This window comes from Diorhabda sublineata, chromosome 9 (assembly GCF_026230105.1).
Source record: "Diorhabda sublineata isolate icDioSubl1.1 chromosome 9, icDioSubl1.1, whole genome shotgun sequence".
Classification (NCBI taxonomy): Eukaryota; Metazoa; Arthropoda; class Insecta; order Coleoptera; family Chrysomelidae; genus Diorhabda; species Diorhabda sublineata.
Genome location: NC_079482.1, coordinates 6,958,736 through 6,971,033, shown reverse-complemented (window position 1 = coordinate 6,971,033; position 12,298 = coordinate 6,958,736).

The window sequence follows — 12,298 nt, the reverse complement described above, 5'->3', positions numbered from 1 at the left end:
GAGTGTATTGGGAAAAGTGCTTGGAACACGTTAGAAATATTTTCAGATCACACTGTGGACGTTATAAATAATACTGATTATTCCTTGATAATATGAAAGAAAAAACATTAATATGTCCATATAGGAGATGTTCTAAATGTTCCCTGGGAACGTCTTGGCAACATGTTAATCTGGTATGGAAATGTGACTTATCTAATCGCGATTCGTCTTTTCAAGTCATCTAAGTATGGAGGGATTTAGTTTTGTATACAATAATTTTGACATATTTCTACAAAAGAAGTCTAATAGCATCAGATCAGTAGTTCCGGCGGACCACTCTATCGATCCGACGATTAATATGTTAGAATGTACTCCCATCAGAAAAATAAAACATGTTTTAATTAGATCATATTGTCATGATTTGTTCACGAAATCGTCTTCTATGACCCCCTGAGCTGGTATCATTCTATAGGGATGCATTTTATGTTTCTTTAATCAGTGTTAGATTAAGGAAGGATCTAACAAGTAGGGGCCCGCAAAATTTGATTATTTTAGAAGCAATATAGGATCCACACTGAAATTTTTAATATAATTTAACCAAAAATTGTTTGGAAATTTGAATGAAATAAATGAATTAGTAAAATCAATCTATACACTAATTTTTTTTTTCTATATAATAATTTTATACCCTAAATGATAATAAATTCTATATTTCATGCAATCAAAATGTAAAGGATGAATAAAAAGTGCTATAGTAATATCTCTAGTAAAAATATATTCGAATGATCTATAACTTGAATTATTTTGTGAATTACAGCAACTCATTCGTTTTATCAAACTTCAACCCGAATTGATTAATAATACATATAATTGCTCGTTACGATACCTTGTGAAGCAGAAAGGTCGTTCTCAGTTTTAATGAAAATAAAAAATGTATATCGCTCTTCAATATTAGATGAGCGATTGTCGTCATTAACAAGGCTGTACATTGAAAATGAGTTGTTACAGAATATGAATTTTGATGAGATAATTGAAAATTTTGCCACTATATCGAGAAAAAAGATTTGAATTTAGTTTTGCTTATAATTTATATTTAATTTGAAACTAATATATTGCAGTTAAAAGAGTTCGAGCTGATTTTGATTTCTTTAAGTGAGCCCCGGGTCGACTTTAGCCCCACGCCTCATTACTTCTTAATCCGCCGCTGCCTTTAATACTTTAATATTCGACAACATTATGTGGTTTTTTTGAAACTTCAGTATAATATCTAATTTCGTATCACCTACTGCAATGGCAGCTACTGCTTTATGTGTCTTACGTGACAGAGTTCGCTTTTATATTTTACCAATTCTTCCTTGGGTTAGTTGGAAATTCAAACGACAATTACATTGACATTTACCAATACTTTCATGCAGGCCATGAGTTTGAAGTGTAATAAAAAAATTGTGGAATCGTTTTGCTCACTATTTTCTATTTGGAATGTTTATATTTGTAATAAATCTGGATGCACTTGATATTTCCGACAGTTATATGTATAGGACGTTGCACGTGAACTCTGTTTCGAATTTTATTAAATAAATAATGTATACGAGGTAGCATTTAAAATAAGAAACTTGATGCTGCCACTGTCTGGCTGTATATTTTATTAGGCGTTTTTTATTTCTAATTAATTGGTCAATTTTGGAACATCCTTTGGTTACACTTTAGTCTTTCTCTTCTATCGATTGTGTCCAGCCCCCATTTTTTGAATATTTTTCCACCAGTTTCAGTTTATAGATGTCTTCAATGACCCAACAATTAAAAACAACTAACTATTTGTATAATTTGAAAGGGGGATTTTGTATTAATTTTACTTGTATTGTGATGTTTTCTTGTTAGTATAACCTCAATATCGTCAAAATTATTTTACTTTTTTTGTTTGTATAGCCATCTAACTGGTAACTGGATAAAAGAAGCTATCAAATTAATGCAGTAAATGCCATTAAAAACGAGAACTTGTCAGTATATACGGCTGCAATAACTTTTAACATTCCAAGAAAAACTTTGGAACGGCGTTTGAAGAAAAATATTCCTAGAAAGTGTCATTTGGGCCCAGGTACTACATTCGGCTTTGAAAATAAAAGAAGACTTCCGTAATATATAAAAAAAGCAATCTATGGGATTTTCCTTAACCAGTATAAATTGAATGGGTACAGAAAAGCAGAAAGCTGGATATGATTTTGTGACTGGGTTTCTAGAAAAAAATTGAGATATTAAAATTCATAAATCGGAGGAAATGTCTATTGCTGGCGTAAAAGGTATGAATCGAAATGAATCATATGCCAACCTGAAACAAAATTTTGAAAATACCAAACCTTGTATAAAAAGAAAGCAGAATCAACTTCTGAATAAGAATGTAAAATAGATTTGGATAGTGAAGATTCAGTTGAAGAATACTACAAATATGATTGTGTGAGGTGTGATGAAAACTACTATAAAATTGAAAAAATCGAAGAATGGATTCAGTATATTTATTGTTTTAAATGTATAAATGAACAATATTCTGCGTTTGAAAAATACTTGCATCACATTGTGGAAAAAAGAAAAAGGAAAAGGCTGAGGACAATGAAAATCGGAGCAAGTGGAAAAGAAAATGTTAGTTACTGAAATGTCAATTGATAAATCGTCATCAAGTAAAAGCAAAGTTGACTAATAAAAGATTAATAATGAAGTACATAGTTTCTTTTTGTAACAGTTACACAAGATTTTACCTTAAAAAAATACGGACGTATCACCCCGAATTTATTCCGTTGAGACTTGAAAAACATTCTCTTGTATCTCGTTGATAACTCCATTGATTTAGAAAGGTTTGTAAAAGATATTTTTTATGTTAAATGTTCTTATGATGATTTTTTAATAGAATCACGATTTATCTCTAATGGAAAAGTCTGTTCTGCTTCAATACTCAATCGATAGTTAAAACATAATCTACTCAAACGATATGTAAATGATATGCAATATTGATTTTGTTTTATTAGTAAACATAAAAGATAAAGTATTTACTATGTATTTTTACTAACAACACAAAACGCAATCTATGTCTGTTGTACGTACCTACAATGTAACATCTGCCCCATTGAAAAGTTAAATATACAGTGTAGTTTTATACAATCCTAACTACCTAGTATTCACTCGGATTTGACATGGTTAATTACTTTTATTTTGAGCTCGTCTCACTTCATTTTTGTGATTGTCAACTTCAACTTTAAGTACTAACCGCTCAGCAATAAAATTTGAATACTGAATATGGACTTGCGGATGAAATTATATAAAATCAAGCACCGTTGTTGGAAAATTATTCATATAGTGAATACGTTTTTTTTTCGAAAATTATATATTTTTCATTTTTATTTATATTACAGTCCTATACTTGACATCCGCTTGCACCATATCCTGGTGTTTCCAAAATTTGAAGAAGTTTGAAAACTGCTTTTAATTAGTTAAGTACATGTATTATATAGGTGGATTTCCTTTTTCTACTGTAATCTCCTTTTTTTCTTTATTCTCTTTTCATGAGTTTTGTTTTCTCTATTATTCAGCCTCTTGAGAAGTAGATAATCACCTTTCGTGCCATCTCTTGGAAGATTGACCGGTAGATCACCTTGAAGTTGGTTTTTCATCCTTGGCCCAATTAGTCCATCGATCTTCCTCATTTTGTCGACGTGATCTCTCCAATATGGTCGGCTTGATCTCGTTAATCGTACTATATCCTAAACTTCAAATCTTCTCTTATAGTTTTGTTTCTTATTTGATCTCTTAATCCATTAATAATTATCAATGCTGCTCTCACATGTTTTTTGTTTTGAGTTTACCCTAAATATGTAGAATAGCTCTTACGATTGATTTTCATATGCATTTGCTTACTTTAATGTCGATGGATATATTTTTTTCTATGAGGGTCCTCAAGATAGCCATAGATTCCTGAGGTTTTATTTACTTGAGGTTCGTACCTCTTCTTATAAGTTTCAGGCGCTTGTGATCTCGAAAGCTATTGTAAACTTATTTATGTAAATAAATAAATCAATTTGTCCCGATCAAACAATCGTTAATTAGAAATATCAATGAATGTTGAATCACACAGCTTCATAAACCTTTTCTTTTGGTTCCATGGATATCCTTGGATGTTTTTATGTTTGTAGAGCCTACATTACGAATATATATATATATATATATATATATATATATATATATATATATAGCACAATTCTGCGCACTTTTTGCTTACACTCTTGAACCCTTACCTTACAGAACAGATGATCTCTCAGTTAAAGTACTTACATCTGAATCTGAATTTGTTTCATTCACTAAATGTTCATTCTAATATAGTTATCGTATCTTTTAAAGCATGAGTTTGCACAAAAAAAGAATAAATAAAGTGATGATTTATTCTTTTTTTATCTGTAGTGTTTATAGTGCAAAAAAGGAATTTTTTTTCTGAATTCTTTGTTTCTAAAACCAAAGTTTTATGATATAAAAATACATTGCAGCCTTTTTTATTTAACATCGTTGAATCAGTAAAATTTTTAGGGCTTGTTGAGGACAATACCTCCCTTCCCAAATGGGGAGTTACAGATTCCTTATCTAAAAAATTAAGCTCCTCCTATTTGGGCTGAGATCACAATTAAAATAAAACCGATATAATCTTTTCTCCCATTTCAAAATAATTTGCGAGCATATCTACTAGAAAGTGCCTTCTATTCTGCAAACGACTTCTATTTATTAATAATATGTATTTAGGACATGCTGCATACCTACTGGTTTAATTTAGCTATGGACTTTTTTACTGATTATTATCTATCAATATTATCTATAATTTTGTTACTCATTGTAGTTTTCTTCTGAACTTTTTTATTTTTATTTGTATCTTTATTTGCTTATTTTTATGTTTGTATTTAGTTTTTACAAGCTTTTGTCTACAAATTGTAACAATTTCTTGACAATAAAGCATTGCTCTCTCTCTCTCTCTCTCTCTCTCTTCACATAGAGTTTATGAGCTTTGAGTTATGTCTTTATGGTTGTCGAGAAAGGAGAACGCCCCGACTTTTATATTCCTATAGCTAGGATACATTATCATAAGAATTATTTTGATATTACTTTTGGGTTGTATATCCCAAAAATTTAGATCAAAATTAAACATGGAACTATTCAGGAATAATAAAAAATGACCTGTTTTGCAGAATGAAAATATCTATAGACATAATCATGTTTCAAAATTCGTCTGCCCTTATTAAGAAGAAGAATCAGAATAGTTGGTGTCTAGATTAAAAGAGAAAATTTACTGGCACTAACAGTGACAATCACAACGTAGAGAACGCTAAAAAGTGATTTATTACCATGTTTAAAAGAAAATTTAGACGAAATGTACCATAATGATATCGCGAGGTTGCATCTAAACATGATTTTAAAAGAATACACATCAACTAAGTGATCAAAGTATATACAAAGAATACCAATATTTTATTTGTAGATGGGATATCATGTGATATATAGCTTTCGTATATGTACGTTAAGTTATATAGCATTAACATGTGATTAATAACTAATACTGAAAAATCAATTATGATACATTAAAATTTCCACTATTCCAAGATAGTTTCTTTTTCCTCATTTCTCTATTTTGGAGCGTTACCTTAACTTTGTGTTCAATTTACAGCCCATTCAAGGTTTTCCAGAAACTAGTAGGTACATCTTGAACTATACAGAGGTCGGCATAATTCAGGCAATTTGCATTTACAGAAATAAATGCAGCACCAAAATACATTATTTATAAAAAATCACGAAAGGGATTCAAAAAGTGTTGATGTTCATATTGATCAATGAGTTTACGGCAACGGAGAGGCAGGTCGAACGAAGCATGTTAAGCTGTCCGCGAAAATTTTCAAATTCTTCTTTAATTGCAGTTCAGAAGTCGGGAAGAGTGCGTGGTATCCTCTTGTAAAAAATGATCCTTGAGAAAGCCCCATAGGTAGAAATTACAGATGTCAGGTTAGATGACTGTGCGGGCCACTCAACGATTACTCGGCAACGAAGCTCCATTCTGCATGAAATGACGGAGGTTCGCGAATGTTGGATCGTTGTTCATTTGCCCACGTTAATTATCTTCACACACACACACACACACACACACACACACACACACACACACACACACACACACACTGCTTCCGAAAGGAAAAAAGCCTCCGGATGAACCGTCATCTTACCGTCCACTTTGCATGTTAGATACAGCAGGTAAGATTCTAGAGCGTATAATTCATCAACGAATAGAAGAAGTAGTCGATCAACTCCTAGCAGACAACCAGTATGGATTTCGGAAAGGACGATCAACACTGGACGCGATTAATCTGGTTGTTAATATCGCTAAGGAAGCGATCGCGGGAACCAGATGGAAAGGCGGCACAAAGAAGTATTGCCTGGTGGCGACATTAGACATCAAAAACGCCTTCAATTCCGCCAACTGGAACTGCATCATGCAAGCTCTACGAGAGAAATGCGTTCCAGAATATCTGTGTAGGATAGTAGCCAGCTACTTTACCGATAGAGTTCTCAAATATGACACGAAGAATGGTTATAAGGAGTACGATATTACAGGAGGTGTACCTCAGGGCTCTGTTCTAGGCCCACTCCTGTGGAATGTCATGTACGACGGACTGTTAAGACTGAAACTACCAAGTAACGTCAAACTGATAGCGTACGCTGATGATGTAGCGGTCGTGATCGTTGCCAAACATCTTGATGAGATGAGCCATATGTTCGACATCACCTTTGACAAAGTCAACCAATGCCGACCGAAACCGATGGACGAAATGAATCTCCAAATGGCGAAGCACAAGACTGAGGCAGTGCTTATTAACAGCAGAAAAGCAGTAGAGACCATCAAGCTGAAAGTCGGTACACAAGAAATCACATCACAACCGTATATCCAATATCTGGGAGTGATGCTTGATGCCCGACTCAACTTCAAGCAGCAGGTAGAACACGTCAGTGCCAAAGCATCGGTAGTAAGAGCTAGTCTCGCAAGACTGATGCCTAACGTCGGCGGCCCAAAGCAGAGCAGAAGACTACTATTATCATCAGTTGCCACATCGGTGCTCACTTATGGAATGTCCATTTGAGAGAAAGGCTGGACCAGTATATCGTCTAAATGCTGTAAGAGTAGCCAGCGCCTTCCGCACAATATCGGAGGAAGCAGTCTGTGTCATTTCCGGAACTTTGCCACTCAGAGTTCTAGATGAGGAAAGAAGGAACCTTTACCAACGAAAGAGGTCAACTACACTAAGTGTCGAGGAGCTCAGAGCTGAAGAACGGCAGAACAGCATCACACGATGGCAATCGCAGTGGGATGCCGCAACAAAAGGAAGATGGACATACCGGCTCATACCAAAGATCGACGTTTGGCTGAATCGGAGTTATGGTGAGGTCAACTATTATTTGACGCAGATGTTGTCAGGACATGGATGTTTTCGGACATATCTTCACTGCTTCAAGCATGATGATTCACCGGAGTGCCCGTCCTGGCCAGGAATCAATGAAGACGCAGAGCACGTTTTCTTTGACTGCCCACGATTCTATCCATAACGAGATGAGCTGGAGACGATCCTAAAGAAGAGAATCCAGCCAGAGACAATAGTAGAAGAAATGCTGTCATCAGAATCTGCCTGGAACGCTATCAATTCGTTTGTCACGAAAGTCCTTACGGAACTGCGTTCCATTGAAAGAAGAAGAGCGAATGACACGTCCACTAGAAGAAAGAAGATATAAAATCTTAGCTACCAGAAGGAAGAGCAGCAGCTAATTCCTCCCTCGGCGATGTAATGCCTAAAAGACGGGTCCGCGGGGGATGAGAGGATAGAAGATAAGAGGTTTAGGGTTTAGTGAGTAGGGGCACTAGCGCCGCAGAGTCGAGTCTCACATATCCACCTATGCCTGGAATCCGTAAAAAGGATTCCCCCCTCTTATAAAAAAAACACACACACACACACACACCCAAGGCAGGTTTAACTCATGCCGATCTTTTGAGAGGGTTGCCTGACTTATGCAGACCTCTGTATATTTCATCTGAATAATTTGCATGTCAACAAAAACGTGACAAAATAAAGTTTTTATAATTATGCCATTCAAGTTACGACTATGTTCCAGTTGGACTTAAAGTTCAATGTGTGGTGAAACATATAGCCCAAAAAATTAGTAAATTAATTTTTAGATGGTTGAGAGAGAAAATACCATTCGATTATTCCTGGTAATTACAAACTCATTGAGACAACATATTAAAAACGGCTTGTCTTAGTGTCCAGCTTAGACTGCGTGCCATACAGATAACAGAGAAGCACCAAGTAGGTCTATGACCTTCGTACACCTGACACCCACAGCTTCGAACATATTCTTGAGTATTTATACCCGATAAAACAATATTTTATAGCAAATAATTGCAATATTAAAGCAAACTTCACTTGTAAACATACAGCAGGTTTACTATGACTAGTAAACTGTCGTTAATAATTTATATAATTACGGACTGGCATTTAGATTTTTGTCTTGAGGCATTTAATTAGAAATTTTTTAATTGTTTAGAAACTTGTGCAGCGTAATATTTTATTTTGAAGTGCTTTTATAATGTCTTATTCGAATGTTTATTTGTTTGGCATATTCAACTACTTTGTCAACTAAAATTAAAAATTATGACGTTGAAAAATGTTTAATTGATCACACAACGTAAACAAACAAATAAACGGTGAAAATTCGAGACACCTGTACATTTGAATACAATAAATTTTGGCTGAGGTAATTGTCAAATTGCTTTATCACTTTATCACAGCTAGAATTGAATATTGATACAGTATGTCCTTAAGTATAAACAGGTAAATAGATAGAATAATTTCACTAGTTTTTAAATGAAATACACATTAGGATCATTTGTATAAATCTAATTATAATTATTAGAAAAAACAATCCAAATTATCGTATTTCGATGAGGCGAATGGATCATGTACCTATGATGGGTTTCCATCCAAGTGATACATTTTATATCCTACGAATGTATAACAATACAATTTTGATCGCAAGGACGATTCCAGGAAGAATCTCCTGAAGGGAAGCGTATCGATTGAGTGAATACATGATTATACAGGAACATCGTTAAAATAATCAGTAGCAATTCTATCAACCAATATGAGAGAGAGAGAGAGAGAGAAATGCTTAATTGTCAAAAATTGTTACAACTTGTAGACAAAAGCTTTTACAAACTAAAAAAGAAACGAAAATAACTAAATAACTTTCAAATTTTTCAGATTTTCGAGTAAATATGCCGTCAAAATATTGCGAAATGCGGGAAAGGATGATATCGACTGATTTCAATTGGAAAATGATTGTGCATTTATTTCCATTGTAAAATATTGAGCCCTTTACTAATTCTGAACCTGGAGTAGGTAGGTAAAGATCGTGCTTGGTGTTCCTAAGTGGATAGCCGTGTAATGAATTTTCTGAAATTGGAAAAGCGTGCTACAAATTAGGCAAACGGATGAATAACGAAGGAAGAGTCAGAAATTTTAATCCCTGCAGTGAGCCCCGCTGCTTAGTCCGAGTAAATATCTAACAGCTCTCTATTGTAGTTTGAAGATTCGCTCAAATAGAGTCTCATGACACGTTACCAGAAGGGTTAAGGATATGGATAAGCTAAATTCTTTGCAAACTGATCTCAGTACAAATATGTAACTCCCATTTGGGGAGGAAGGAATTGTCGACAACAAGCCTTAAAAATTTCACAGATTCAACGACGTCAATGGTGGTGTTATTTAATAAAAAAGGCTGCAATGCATTTTTATATGATAAAACTTTGGTTTTAGAAACGTTGAGTCAGAGAAGATTAGAATCGGACTATGATTTAATAGTGATTAGGTCACTAGATATAGTCCTATGAAGTGTCGTGAGATCAGAGTTGCTCCAAGAGAAACTAGTATCGTCTGCCAAGACATATTTCACTACTGATGTCTAGATAGGTGGTGTCGTTTATAAACACAAGAAACAAAATAGGGAGTAGTACTGAGCCTTGTGGCACTCCATATTCTATTGGCTTGTAAGAAGACATCGTTGTATCAACCCTTACAAGCTGAGTTGTTGGTAAGGTATGACTTAAGCCATGTGAGAGGTGTTCGTGTCAAACCATGAGTCTGCAATTTATTTAAAATATACAAGAAATTGAAAAAACTAATATTTTTCGGCGATATAAAATTTCTCTACGTAGTTATATTAGTTGAAAAATATTTAAGAAACGTTAGTAAAACAACATAGTGCAAGCTCGCTAGTCTATATCATTTTAGTACTGAAAATAGACATAGTAAAATGTCATAGGTTAATAAAAATTCCAATTGGTTTATTCAAAAGAGTAGGAGAACAAATTAATCAAACAATGACCCCGATGATTAATATGAAATGACTATATCATATATTCTGCGTTATTCAATATTTGCAATTCAGATTTTCAGATAGATTTATGAAGTATACATAATTTATTCCAGCAATCGCTTCGGCAAGAGCAGATCATGAGGATGATTTGCAAAAACTAGCTTTCTGTCTAGCAGAAAATTTGGAATCATTATTAGATAAAATGAACCGTAGCTCATAATAAAAATTTAATCATTAAATGGACAAATAACGAAGAAAATATTCCTGACATTGCTCTGGAACTACAGTCAATTAGTATTGCGGAAGTGTCTAATAAACGAAGCCTTCAGATTAATTCTACCTATTGGCAGCATTTAAAAGCTTGGTGTCAATCAAACATGTACAAAAATAGTCTCAGAATCTATGTAACTAAGATAATTCATTCGGTTTATAATCTTTGAATGATAAAATCCCGTCTGTCTGAACGGAATTGGTTTTATTTCTCATTCTACAGCTTTTGCTTATTTCATTTTGTTTCAAATCAAAAATAGATCTATCATACATGTGTCTTCTGAATTTGGAAAAAATTTTACATCTTCTTTACAACTGGGAATCCGATATTATTTTATGAAAACCATAAGAAATTGATGCCCTTTGTTTGGGCGACGTGGTTAGGCTATTGCGGCTTCTGTAATAATCGAAATGACAAATTATTCTGCAGAATTTAATTAGTGGGAATTGGGAGGATTTTGGAAGATCCTAGAATACCTGATTACCGTATTTTTGTAGACCAACAATAAGGTGGATTTTGCGGAGGATCTGAGTGGTTTATGGGTTGAATTAAAAGCGATGACAATGGAGAAGCCAACAAATGAAAATAATTTGCGGATTTTTAGGATGACACTGCAATTGGGATTGCCCTTATTCGTTTCCTCAACACCTCTTATGTGTTTAGTAGATTATATAATTCCATCTTCGGGGAATGTATGTGGGTAAGGTTTCAAGGATTAAGTGGTTTTTGGTTGTTGGTGGGATCAGATTTGATGTGGAAGTATTAATTTTTGACCTAGCACCAAGAACGATATAATAGACATGGAAGGCAGTGGAGGAGATGATTTGGTGGATTTGGAAGTTCGGGAATGAATTAGATACTGTAAGCTGCTAATGTATTCTAAGACGTACAAGAAAGAATTGTTTTCATCAAGAGATAACAGATATAATGAAGACGCTCGTTATGTCCTATACTGTGACGGTATATTGGCAGTAGAAGATCTATTTTCCTGAAAGAGTTGTAACATCTGATGATTTATATGCACTAGGAATCCTGAAGGTATAGGAGCTGTACCTTGAGGTACATATTATAATCATAAAGATGTCAATTTGACATAAAACGTTTTTTTCAAATAACTGAGCACTCTAGTTTATCATAGTAAATATCATAATTTTCTTATATAAATAGATTTTTTTGAATTTTCAAATTCAGAGCTATATTTCACTTCTATGTATATATAAATAATTATTTTCAGTCGGTTTATGGGATAGAGGAGGGGTATTTCTGTACACATTTCACGTATGTTAGAAAGAATCATTAACAAAAATACGTTAAAACGCAAAAAGGACTTTATCCTTATAAATGACAATAATCCGAGCTATTATTATCCTAAACATAAACATTCAGCATCCTTCAGGACGATCTCGTGACACTATACTTAACCCTCCTTTGTCTTGACAATCGATCTGGTTGACTGCAGTTTCATTCTGTTACATAATCTGGGTCGAAATATAATTAATCATGGCCTTCAAGGGCAACTGTGCGGTTTGGGGCTGTGACAAATAGTCTGTCTAAGATATGTCAACCGGCTCTTTATATCAACGGGTACCGGAATACATTTCACGCATT